We start from the raw sequence: 12,894 nt of genomic DNA on the forward strand, positions 1-12,894 counted from the left end.
TGGGAGCAGAGAGCGTGGGCAGAGGAGACAAACACTGTCTTTTTCCCATTCCTCATGGTTCCCCTTCCTTACATATTAAACATGCATCTTGCAGACATATCAGACAAAACACCAGGGGCTGGGAGATGGCTCATTACGTTAGGGATTCAAGGATCCTAATTTAAATTCTCAACCCTGGGCACTCTGTCTGGAGCCACAGTCATTCCGATGTGGGCTCTGCCAACAGCAAGACATTCGGCTGCCCTGTACAGGGTAATACTGCAGCTCCACCCCCTTTCAGTCTCACATTCACTCACTAATCAATAATCATGGGGCTCAGTGCAGAGGCCACTGGCTTGAAGAAGAGCATGAGAACATCGAGTGTGTACTAATTCAGCCTGATCACTCAATGCTTCCGTGATGTCAGAGCCACGGTCTCCAGGATACCACCTGGACCCATTCTCTCTCTGATTTAACACCTTAATTGGAAAGGGCATAACAGGAGGATACTGGAGAAAGTCAAGGGTAGACCAAGTCCTGCTCAGTCCCCAGTAGGGAAGAGGTCCAACAGCCACAAACTTTTTCACCCCTCCATCCACATAAGCCTGTGATTCATGAATGATATTAATAGAAACCAACCAGGCATGGCCATGACTACGGTGCTATGTCCAGCAACAGATGTTTCCTATAGTGGTTGTATTATAATAACCATAACCCAAGAATGCAGCCCACTCATCATTGCCAGATCACCTTCACTAACAAGGGCGGTGGTGGTGCTAGAATAGGCAGCTGGAACTTAGGCTGTGCCTAAGCTGGTCCTGACTGTAATTGATCTGTGTCTTCCAGAGGGGAAACTGAGGAATGTGACTAGTTTCAGATGTGGAACTCTCAGCTCTGATATGGATGCCATTGTTAGTCAGTGTCTGAGATGGCCCAGAGGCCCTGGGGAATCTGGATTGGGACAGGAGAGATGCTTTTCATCTTAATTCAACATGGTTCCCCCAAGTTATGACAGCATGGTTTGCCTGTTCACTTGATGCTGTCCTGGCCAGTTGGCTGGCTAACAGAGGATCAGCACCTCTTCCTCTGCATCCAGCAAGGTCTATTCAACCCCCTCCCTCCCCCAGACCTGCTTCTCCCGTTTCCTATGAGCACAATGAATCTTTAAAGAATTTCAGGGCCCCCAAAATGAGGGAAACCATGTGGTATTTGTCCATTTTGCTTGGGATGGGCCCTCCCAATGCAAGCCCTTCTCTATTTAATGATCATATACCAAACAGACCCACACAGCCCTATCTCTACCCAGAAGCTCAGGAAAATACTCCAATTTCAGAGAATCTTGAAATCCATGTATCCACCCTGCTTCCTGCTCTCACCCAACACATGAACACACACACACACACACACACACACACACACACAGAGAGAGAGAGAGAGAGAGAGAGAGAGACCTAAAGGACTAAAATATACTCCTAAGTCAAAAATAAATCCCAGACACTTGTCAAATTATAGGAGAAAACTTCCCTAACTTAAAGGTAGAAATGCCTATAATAATAAAAGTATCATACATTTCTCCAAATAGATTGGACAAAAAAGAAATTTCTCCCTTCACATAAGGTCAAAACACCAAATGCACAAACAAAGAAAGAATATTAAAATCAGTAAGCGAAAATTCAGGTAACATATATAGGCATATAAGGTAACATATATAGGTATATAAGTATTACACCAGACTTCTCACCAGAGACTATGAAAGTCAGATCCAGAGTGGATTTTATAAAACTCTAAGAGAAAATAAATGCCAGCCCAGGCTACTATACCCTGCAAAACTTTTAATCAGCGCAGCTGGAGAAAACAAGATATTTTATGATAAGCTAAATTTGCACAGTACATTTTCACAAATCATGCCCTATGAAAGATAATAGATGGGAAACTCCAATACAAGGAGGGAAATTACACCCTATAAAAAGCAAGAAAGTAATCCTCTTTCAAGAAACCCAAAAGAAGAGAGTCACACAAACATAATTCCACCTCTACCAAAAAATAATAACAGAAAACCACAATAACTATTCCTTAATATCTCTTAGCATCAATGCAAAATTCTCCAATAAAAAAGACATAGACTAACAGACCTTATACATAAAGAAAAACTAGAATTTTGTTGCATTAAGGAAAAACAGCTCAGTGACAAAGACAGATAGTATCTCAGAATAAAAGGCTGGAAAACAATTTTCCAAGAAAATGGTCTGTAGAAACATCCTGGAGCATACATTCCAGTATCTAACTCAACCAAAAGTTATCAAAAAAATAAGATAAGGAAGGACACTTCATTTTCATCAAAGAAAAAAATTCGACCAGTTTCAATTCTCTATCCTTAATATCTATACGATACATCCAAGGGCACCTAAATGTATAAAGGAAAAGCTCAGGCTAACGAAATAGTCGTGGGAGACTTCAACAACCCACAGTCAGCAATGGCCAGATCATGGAATGGGAAACCAGAGACACAGAGAAATTAACAGATTTTGAACCAGATGGATTTAAGAAATATCTATAGAATATTTCATCCTTGAACAAAAAAATATACCTTATTCTCAGGAACTCACGGCACATTCTTCAAAACTGATCATACAGTTGGTCATAAAACAGGCATCAACAGATACAGAAGAATGAAATAATCCCATGCATTTTCTCACACTACCATGACCTAAGGCTGGACTTCAATAACAACAAAAATGTCAGGAAGCCCAAATACTCATGGAGGTTGACCAATATTTTACTCAGTGATAACTTGGTAGAGGAAGAACTAAAGAAAAAATTAAAAAATTAAAAATGTTTTAAAATTTTAGGAATGTAAGGTACAACAAACAAACTTCTGGGACACAGTGAAAGGAGAGCTAAGAGGAAAACTCATAGCTCTGAGAGCATCCAAAGGGAAACTGGAGAGAGCATACATTAGCAGCTTGACAACAAATAAAAAAGCTCAAAAACAAAAAGAAGCAGATTCACCCAAGGGGATCAGAAGGCAGGAAATAATCAAACTCTGGTCTGAAATCAACTAAGGAGAAACACAAAGAACTCGACAAAGAATCAATAAAACCAGGAGATGGATCCAAGGGTAAATCAACATGGTAGATAAACCTGAGCTAGAATAACAAAAGGGCACAGAGAAAGTATCCAAATAAGAAAATCAGAAATGAAAGGGAAACAAAACAACAGAATCTGCAGAAATTCAAAACATCATCATACCGTATTACTGAAATTTATATTCAAGAAAAGTAGAAAATCTGGATCAAATGATCAATTTTCTATACAGGGAGCAGTTACCAAAGTTAAGTCAGGGTCAGATAAAATATCTAAACTGTACCATAAATCGTAAAAAAATGAGAAAAAATTATTAAAAGGCTCCCAATTGGGAAAAGATCCAGGACTAAATGATTTTAGTGGAAAATTCTATCAACACTTCCTAGAACCAAATACCACTATTGTACAAAATATTCCACAAAATACAAACAGAGGAACACTACCCATTTCCATTGATGAAGCCACAGTTACGCTTATACCTAAAGCACACAAAGACCCAATAAAGAAAGTGAACTTCAGACCAATTACCTTATGAATATTGACAAGAAAATAGTCAATCAAATCATTGGAAACCAAATCCATGAACACATCAAAATGATCATCCATCACTATCAAGGAGACTTCATAACAGGAATGCAAGGATAGTTCAATATGTAATTCCAACAACATAATCCACTAGATAATCAAATGAAAGAAAAAATTACATTTTCATCTCACTAGATGCTGCGAAATCATTTCACAAAATGAAACGCCCCTTCATAGCCAAAGCCTTGCAATGATAGGAATTCAAGGCCCATACTCAACCATAGTAAAGTCATGGACAGCAAACCAGTAGCCAAAAATCAAACTAAATGAAGAGAATCTTGAAGCTCTCCCTCTAAAATCAGGGACTGGACGCGTCTATTCATTCTCTCCCTACTTATTCAATATAGTACTCAATGTGCTAGCCTGAACAATTAGACAACAAAAGGAGGACAAAGGGATACGAATATGAAAGGAAGAGGCCAATATATCACTATTTGCAGGTGATATGATAGTATACCTAAGTGACTCCATAATTTCCACCAGAAAACTAATGCACGTGATAAAGAATTTCAGCAACGTCCTGTATATAGAATTAACTCAAACAGATCAGTAACCTTCCATGAATAAACAGACCAAGAAAGAAATTAGGGAAATGACACTCTTCACAATAATCACAAATAACAAAAAATACCTCCGTGTAACTCAAACAAGGCAAAGGAAATTGCCGTATGAAAAGAACTTAATGTCTCCAAAAGAAGAAAATCTGAGAAGATGGAAAGATCTTTCATGTTTATGGATTGGCAGTATTGATATAGTAAAAATGGCCCTTTGCCAAAAGCAATCTACAGATTCAATGCAATCCCCAAGAAAATCTCAAGAAAATTATTCATACAGTTAGAAGGAGAAATATGCAAGTTCATTTAGAATAAGAAAAAACAAGGTAGTGAAAACTATTCTCAAATTAAAAGAAATTCTGGGGAAATCAAAATCCCTAAGCTCAAGCTGAATACCCAGCAATAGTGATAAAAATTACATGGTATTGGTACAGAGACAGGCAAGTAAACACCTGTGTTGGTTCACGTAGATGTCAGCATGTAAATTAATGTAAATCCACCCATTCTTATCACGCTGTACGAAGCTGAAGTCCAAGTGGACTAAGGGCATCGAGAAAAAAGAGATATAAACAAACTAATAGAAGAAAAAGTGGGGGGGGGAGTTGGGGATTTGGCTCAGTGGTAGACCTCTTGCCTAGTGAGCACAAGGCCCTGGGTTCGGTCCCCAGCTCTGAAAAAAAGAAAAAAAATAAAAGAAGAAAAAGTGGGGAAAAGCTTGAACACGTGATGACTATGGAAAATTTCTTGAACAGAACCCCAAACCAGTGGCTTATGCTCTACGATGAAGAGTTGACAGATTGGACCTTGTAAAATTGCAAAGTGTCTGTCATTCTGACAAAATGGCTACTAATACTTTGAAAAAAGATCTTTGCCATCCTATATCTGAAAGAGAATTAATATTCAATATGTACAAAGAACTCAAGAAGTTATACTCCAGAAAGTCAAATAACCCTATTAAAAATGGGGTACAGATCTAATCAAATAATTTTCAGCAGAAGAACTTGGAATGGCTGGGAAATACATAAAGAAATGTTCCACATCATTATTCATCAGGGTAATGCAAATCAAAGGATACACCAGGCAGAACGGCTAAGATTAAACATTCAGTTAACAGCAGATGCTGATCACCATGTGGAGAAAGAGGAAGACTCCTCCATTATTGGTGGGATTGAAATGAGGTACAATATTCCAGAAATTACTCTGGGCTTTCCTCAGAAAAGTGGACATAGTATATGCTATCCCATTCCTGGGCATATTCCCAAATGATGCCCCAACATAGAACCAGGACACACGTTGTACTATGTTTATAGCAGCTGTATTCATGATAGCCAGAAGCTAGGAAGAACCCAGATGATTTGACCACAGGAATGGGTACAGAAAATGTGGTTCATCTACATAATGGAGAGCCCCTCAGTAATCAAATACAATGACATCGTGAAATTCATAACAAATGAATGACACTATGAAATACCATCTGGAATGAGGCAACCAAATCTCTCTCTCTCTCTCTCTCTCTCTCTCTCTCTCTCTCTCTCTCTCTCACACACACACACACACACAAAACAAAAATAAAACACACACACACACACACACACACACACACACACACTACCCCAAAAGCTTGAATTATGAAACATACAATTCATGTACCGCAAAAAAATCACACTCACACACAAAATACAAAAATAAAACACACACACACAGACACACACACACTACCCCAAAAGCTTGAATTACCCAACATACAATTCACATACCGCAACCAAATCACACACACACAAAAAAAATACAAAAATTAAACACACACACACACACACACACACACACAATACCCCAAAAGCTTGAATTACCCAACATGCAGTTCACATACCGCTTTAAGTTCAAGAAGGATGAACCAAGGGAGGATTTTCTGTCTTAAAAGGGAATCAAAAATATTCATAGGACGTGATATGGAGATTAAGTTTAGAGCAGAGATTGAAGGAATAGCCATTCTGAGCCTGCACCACCTGGGGATGCAGCCCACATGCATGCAGCCCCCAAACCTAAACAACATTGCTGAGGCCAACAAGTGCATGCCCACAGGAGCCTGATAGAGCTGTCCCCTGAGAGGCTCTTCCAGATCACGACAAACACCGAGGCTGATGCTTGCAGCCAACCATTGCACTGAGAACAGGGTCCCCTTTGGAGAAGATAGAGAAAGTATTAAAGGAGCGGAAGTGCCTTGCAACCCAGGAAGGACAACAGTCGTCACAAACCAGATCTCCGCGGGACTAAAGCACATCCTGAAGACTGCACATGGACAGACTGGCGTCTCCAGCTGCATATGTAGCAATGCATGATCGTGCTCTGCACCAATGGGAGGAGCCCTTGGTCGTGCCAAGGCTGGACCTTCCAGTAAATAGAATGTCATGCTGGGAGGCAGCAAGGCGATGTTTTTTGCAGAGGGGGAAACACCTTTGAAGAAGACAGGGCAGCAGAAGAGGATAGGGATAGGGGGCTTATGGATGGAGCCCACACACATACAGCCTTTATATTTTTTATGCCTTTAACAGCTCAATGGCAAGGCCACTTCCTCACCTCCGAGTGGCTAAAATATCCCCCACTGATATTCCCACGTTATTATTTGCTAAAATCTATATCCCATCTTTCCTGCCCTGGACACCATTGGGCAGATCTCCTGGGTCTGCTTATTTTCATACTCTTCTATGTCAGCTGCTTCTCTGTCCTGAAAGTCTGTCCTGGAGAATCTCCATGTCTTCTTACTCTCTGGTCCTTTGTCCAAGCATCCTGAAACTCCTGCTCTGCCTGCCCAGCCTAGACACTGGCTATCAGTATCTCTATTTTCCAATCAGAACCAACTGAGGCAGGGTCCCTGATTCATAAGTTCAGGACACTATGAGAAGCATGAGAATAAAAGCAACTACAATAACTATTTGTATGTGATTTTCTGGGAACAATATTCCCCAAACCACAAATAGATACCTGTTAAAGTACTAGAATCATAGAAAATATCAAGTAGGCACATAATAATAATAGTAATAATAATAAATATTAATATTGATATAATATAATATTATAATAAAAGAAATAATAACAATAAATATAATAATTATAATAGTAAATAATATTAAAAATAAAATAATCATCATCATCATAATCGTCATCATCATCATCAAAGCCTAACTGAACAGAGAAATAGAAATACAAAAATGGTGAAGGAAAAAGAATAAGTAACACATGAAGCTGATCACATGAGACTAACACCTGAATTTTCAATGGTTAGTCTAATATATAAATGGGCTTGGATCACTTTTCAACACGTTTTCAAAGAATACAGATACTAGCCTAGAATTTATTACCGAGCAAATGTATCATTCACATCAACACAAGAGGAGAAACTTTACACAGCATAATCACCAGGAAGCCATGTCTCTTCAGCAATCTTAGTCTAAAGTAGGAAAACGCATTCTGAAAATAAGGGATATTCTCAAGAGGACAGAAATGGTAAAAAACCCTGTAGTAATTCATCAGAAGAGGGAAAAAGTATGTGGCAACAACAAAATAAAAAAGACCCATAAATACTCCTCATTAATAACGCTAAGCATAGGGGTTGGGGCTTAAGCTCAGTGGTAGAGCGTATGTCTAGCAAGTACAAGGACCCAAGGTTCGGTCCCCAGCTCCAAAAAAAAAAAAAAAAAAAAAAAAAAAAAAAAAAAAAAAAAACCGCTAAGCATTAAGTATCCCACACCAATAATATACCGGCTATTAGTTTGTTTAAGAAAACAGGTTTATTTCTCCTGCATCCAAAAAGTACATTTGTTTTAGATACAATTGCATACTCGTGTTTAGAATGCAATTGCCCATATTTCTTTTTTTCTTTTTTTTTCTTTTTTTCTTTTTCTTTTTCTTTTTTTTTTTTTTTTTTGGTAAGTATATTTAGTGTTCATTAGTTTTTTATAAAAATCTTGAAGTTTTTCTGTTTAATTGTAAGTATAGAATTTTCATTTAAATGTATTTCTTTTTTTTCTTTTTTTTGGGGGTGTGTTCCCCTCCCAACACTTCCCCCATTACCGCCCTCCCCCTAACAATCACGTTCACTAGGGGTTCAGTCTTAGCAGGACCAAGGGCTTCCCCTTCCACTGGTGCTCTTACTAGGATATTCATTGGTACCTATGAGGTTGGAGCTCAGGGTCAGTTTAGGTAGTGTCTTAGTCCCTGGAAGCTCTGGTTGGTTGGCATTGTTGTTTATATGGGGTCTCGAGTCCCTTCAAGCTCTTGCAGTCCTTTCTCTGATTCCATCAACGGGAGTCCTATTCTCAGTTGAGTGGTTTCTGCTGGCATTTGCCTCTGTATTTCCTGTATTCTGGCTGTGTCTCTCAAGAGATCTACATCCAGTTCCTGTCAGTCTGCATTTCTTTGCTTCACCCGTCTTCTCTAATTGGGTCGCTGTATATGGGGCAACATGTGGGGCAGGCTCTGAATGGGTTTTTCTTCTGCATCTGTTTTATTCTTGGCCTCCCAATTTCCTGCCAAGGGTATTCTTGTTCCCTTTTTAAAGAATGAGTGAGTCATTCATATTTTGATCATCGGTCTTGAGTTTCATGTTTTCTATGCATCTAGGGTAATTTGGGCTAATAGTACCTTATCAATGAGAGCATACCATGTGTGTTTTTCTATGGTTGTGTTACCTCACTCAGGATGATATTTTCCAGTTCCCTCCATTTGTCTATGAATTACATAAAGTCATTGTTTTATGATAGCTGAGTAGTATTCCTTTGTGAAGATTTGCCACATATCATAAGGCAATATTTTAAATGCTAGAAAGTATTCTTTTCGGAGAACATTATTTTGTAAATTTAATTCATCAGTTTTCATTAGTTTTACCTGAATGAATATTATTTGCCAATATGTTTATATTTTAGGAAACTCTGTGTGTGTGTGTGTGTGTGTGTGTGTGTGTGTGTGTGTGTGTGTTTGATAATTCAACTCTAATATGACCAGGAAATTGCTTTAGTGATAATGATAATTTATGGGCACTGAGAATTTTTTTGATATAATATATAATATATATATATATTTTATAATATATAATGCATGTATACCTATATATATGAAAATATGTTCTGTATATTTTCTTCAAAGCACTGTTTAGATATGTATAATAGATTAAGCATTCTAATTGCAGTTTTAGATTTTTCCAACACTAATTTTATCTTCTTAGGTGTCTAGAAAGAAGTACATGGAATCATGAATCATCTCAACTTCAAATGTAGGTACACTCAATGTTATATCTTCCTTTTAAACATGATTGTTCATCTTTGGACCATAAAATATATATGTATATATTTAATATGCTCTATTTATATTAGAAAAGTTTGCTACATTGTATATATGTATTCGTTGATAACTTCCTTCTGTAACCAAATTTTAAGAATAAATTACTTATGTACATTATTATAAAATCTAAGATCATTGAGTTTTTTACCAAAATCAAATACCATAATGCATAAATATAAGAAGCATTTCTTGACTGTGGCTATTAACAAAAAATATTTGATATACAAACTCTATAAACTTATTTTGATATTAACCATTAAAGTTTCTTCAAGTAGTTGTTCAACTTTTAATAAAGGGAAGTCACCAATTCTGTTAATAATTTTTTCATTCTATATTCCCTTAAATTGTAAAATACATTTTTATTTAAATAAGTCATAACCTAAAGGGAAATATTATATAGACAGCAAAAGAGACCAAAGGAAATTAGTACCAAACTCTAATATTTTTGTCAATATCAGAAATGGCAAATGATAATTACTTTATTATTAATTTAATGAGACAAGATATCTTTTTTATTTAATAATTTTTCCTGAATATTTTATGTATTTACATTTCAAATGTTATTTCCTTCCCTTTTCTTCCATAACATCCCTGACCGTCTTCTGTGAGGATGTTCCAATTCCCACCAATCTACTTCAACCTCAGTGCTGTGGCATTACCCTACATCGGGGATACAAGCCTTCACAAGATTAAGGGCTTTTCCTTCCAATAATGTTAGAGCAATCCTCTGCCACCTATGTGGCTGGAGTCATGGGTCCCTCAATCTGTACTCACTAGTGGGTGTTTTAATCCCTCGAATTTCTGGTAGGTCTGGTTGTTGATATTGTTGTTCTTCCTGGGGTTTTGCAAACCCCTTCAGCTCATTACGTATACTCTCTAACAACTTCATTGAACCCCCTTGTTCAATCCAATGTTTAGCTACAATCATCTTCACCAGTCAGTAGAGTTCTGCAAGAGTCTCTCAGGAGACATCCATATCTGACTCCTGTCAACAAGGACTTGGTGGCAACAGCAATAGTGACTGGTTTGTGTGACTGCATATGGGATAGATCCACACATGGGGTAGTCTCTGGTTGACCCTTTCTTCAGTCCCTGCTTAACTCTTTATCCTTGAATTTCCTCCCATGAATATTTTTTATCCCTTCTAAGAAGGAATGTAACATCTGCATTTTGGTCTTCTTCCTGTGTGGGCTTCACATGACCTGTGAATTCTTTCTTATGTATTCCACACTTTTGGGCTGATACACACTTCCAATAAATGTATACCATTTGTGTTCTTTTGTGACTGGGTTACCTCACACAGAATGATAATTTTTGGTCTATCCTAAGAATTTTATGCAAACATTGTTTTTGATAGGTTAGAAGAACACACATGTATAAATATTTCATTTATCCATTACTATGTTGAGGGACATCTGGTTTCTTTTCAGCTTCTGGCTATTATAAAAAAGAAAGGTTGCTCTCAACCTGTAGCATCATGTGTCCTTCTTATATGTTGGAGCATCTTTTGCGTATATATCAAAGAAATGGGACTGTGGTATCCTCAGGTAGTACTATATACAACTTTGTGAGAAAATTCCAGACTGATTCCCAGATGGTTATTCCAGCTTGCAATCTGACCAACAATGGAGGAGAGTTCATCTTACTCCACGTCCTTGTCAGAATCTGTTGTGAATTTCTTATCTTAGCCATTCTGAGTGGTCTGTTGTGTAACCTCAGAATTTGTTGATTTTCATGTACCTGATGGCTAAGGATGTTGATATTCCTCAGTAGAGAATTCTTTGTTTAGTGCTATTCACCATTTTTGAAAGGACTATTTGATATTCTGGAGTCTAACTCCTTGAGTCTCTGTAGAGATTGATTTTAGCCCTCTATCAGATGGAGATTGGTAAAGATCTTTTCTTACCCTATTGATTTTACCTTTTTCCAAATTCCAGTGTCCTATGACTTACAAAAGCTTTATGAAGTCCCATTTGTCAATTCTCGATCTTGGTGCAAAGCCATTGGTGTTCTGTTCAGTAAATTTCCCAACTTTTTCTTCTATTAGTTTAAGATTATATGTTTCTTGTGGAGATACTTGATCCACTTTGACTTTAGCTTTGTACAGGGTGATAAGTATTGATTGATTTCCTTTCTTCTACATGCTAACCTCCAGTCGAATGGGAACCATTTGTGGAAAATGTTATCGTTCCATTGGATGGTTTCGGTTCATTGTCAAATATCAAGTGGCCATAGGTTTGTGCCTTCATTTCTGGGCCTTCGTTTATATTCCATTGATCTTCCTGACTGTCTCTGTACCATTCCCATTCAATTTTTATTATTATTGTTCTGTAATACAGCTTGAAGTCATCGATAGTGATTGCCGCAGAAGTTCTTATACTGTTGATGAACGTTTTCTCTATCATGGGGTTCTTGTTATTCCAACTGAATTTTCAAACTGCTCTTTCTAACTCTGTGAAGAAATGAGTTGGAATTTTGATGGTGATTGCCTTGAATCTGTTGATTGCTTTTGGCAAGATGGCCATATTTACAATATTAACCCTGCACATGATTGAGCATGGGAAATTATTCCATCTTCTGAGGTCTTCTTCAATATTTTTCTTCAGAGACTTGAAGTTCCTGTCATACAGAACTTTCACTTGCTTGTTTAGAGTCAACCTGAGGTATATATTATTTTTTTGACTATTTTGAAGGCTGTCATTTCCTTAATTTCTCCTCAAACATTTTATCCTTGAAGTGGAATGCTACTGATTTGTTTGAGTTAAGTTTTCATCCAGGCACTTTGCTGAAGTTGTTTTTCAGCTGAAGGAGTTCTCTGGTGAAATTTTTGAGGTCACTAAAATATAAAAGCACATCATCTAAAATCGTGACATTTTAACTCCTTGCTTTCTAAATTTTTCCGTTTTTCCTCATGTTTTTGTCTAATTTTTGTGGATAAGAATTCCAGTACTATATTGATGGAGTAAGTAGAAATTAGGCAACCTTTTCTAGTTCGTGATTTTTTTGGTACTGCTTCAAATTTCTCTCCAGTAAGTTTGATGTTGGGAACTGTTTTTTTTTTTTGTTTGTTTGTTTGTTTGTTTTGTTTGTTTTTTTTTTGTTATATTGCTTTTGCTATGTTTAAGTTTGGGCGTTGAATTCCTAATATTTTCCAAGACTTCTAACATGAAGAAATATTGATTTTTTTTAACATTTCTTATCAGCATCTAAAAAGATGATCATTTGCCCCCCTCGCGAGTTTATTTACATAATTGATTCTTCTATATGCTGACATCCAGTTGAACCATAATTTCTTGAAAATTCTGTCTTTTTTCCATTTCATGGTTTTAGCACCTTTGTCAAAGAAAAAGTGACC

This window comes from Rattus norvegicus, chromosome 3 (assembly GCF_036323735.1).
Source record: "Rattus norvegicus strain BN/NHsdMcwi chromosome 3, GRCr8, whole genome shotgun sequence".
NCBI classification, from domain to species: domain Eukaryota; kingdom Metazoa; phylum Chordata; class Mammalia; order Rodentia; family Muridae; genus Rattus; species Rattus norvegicus.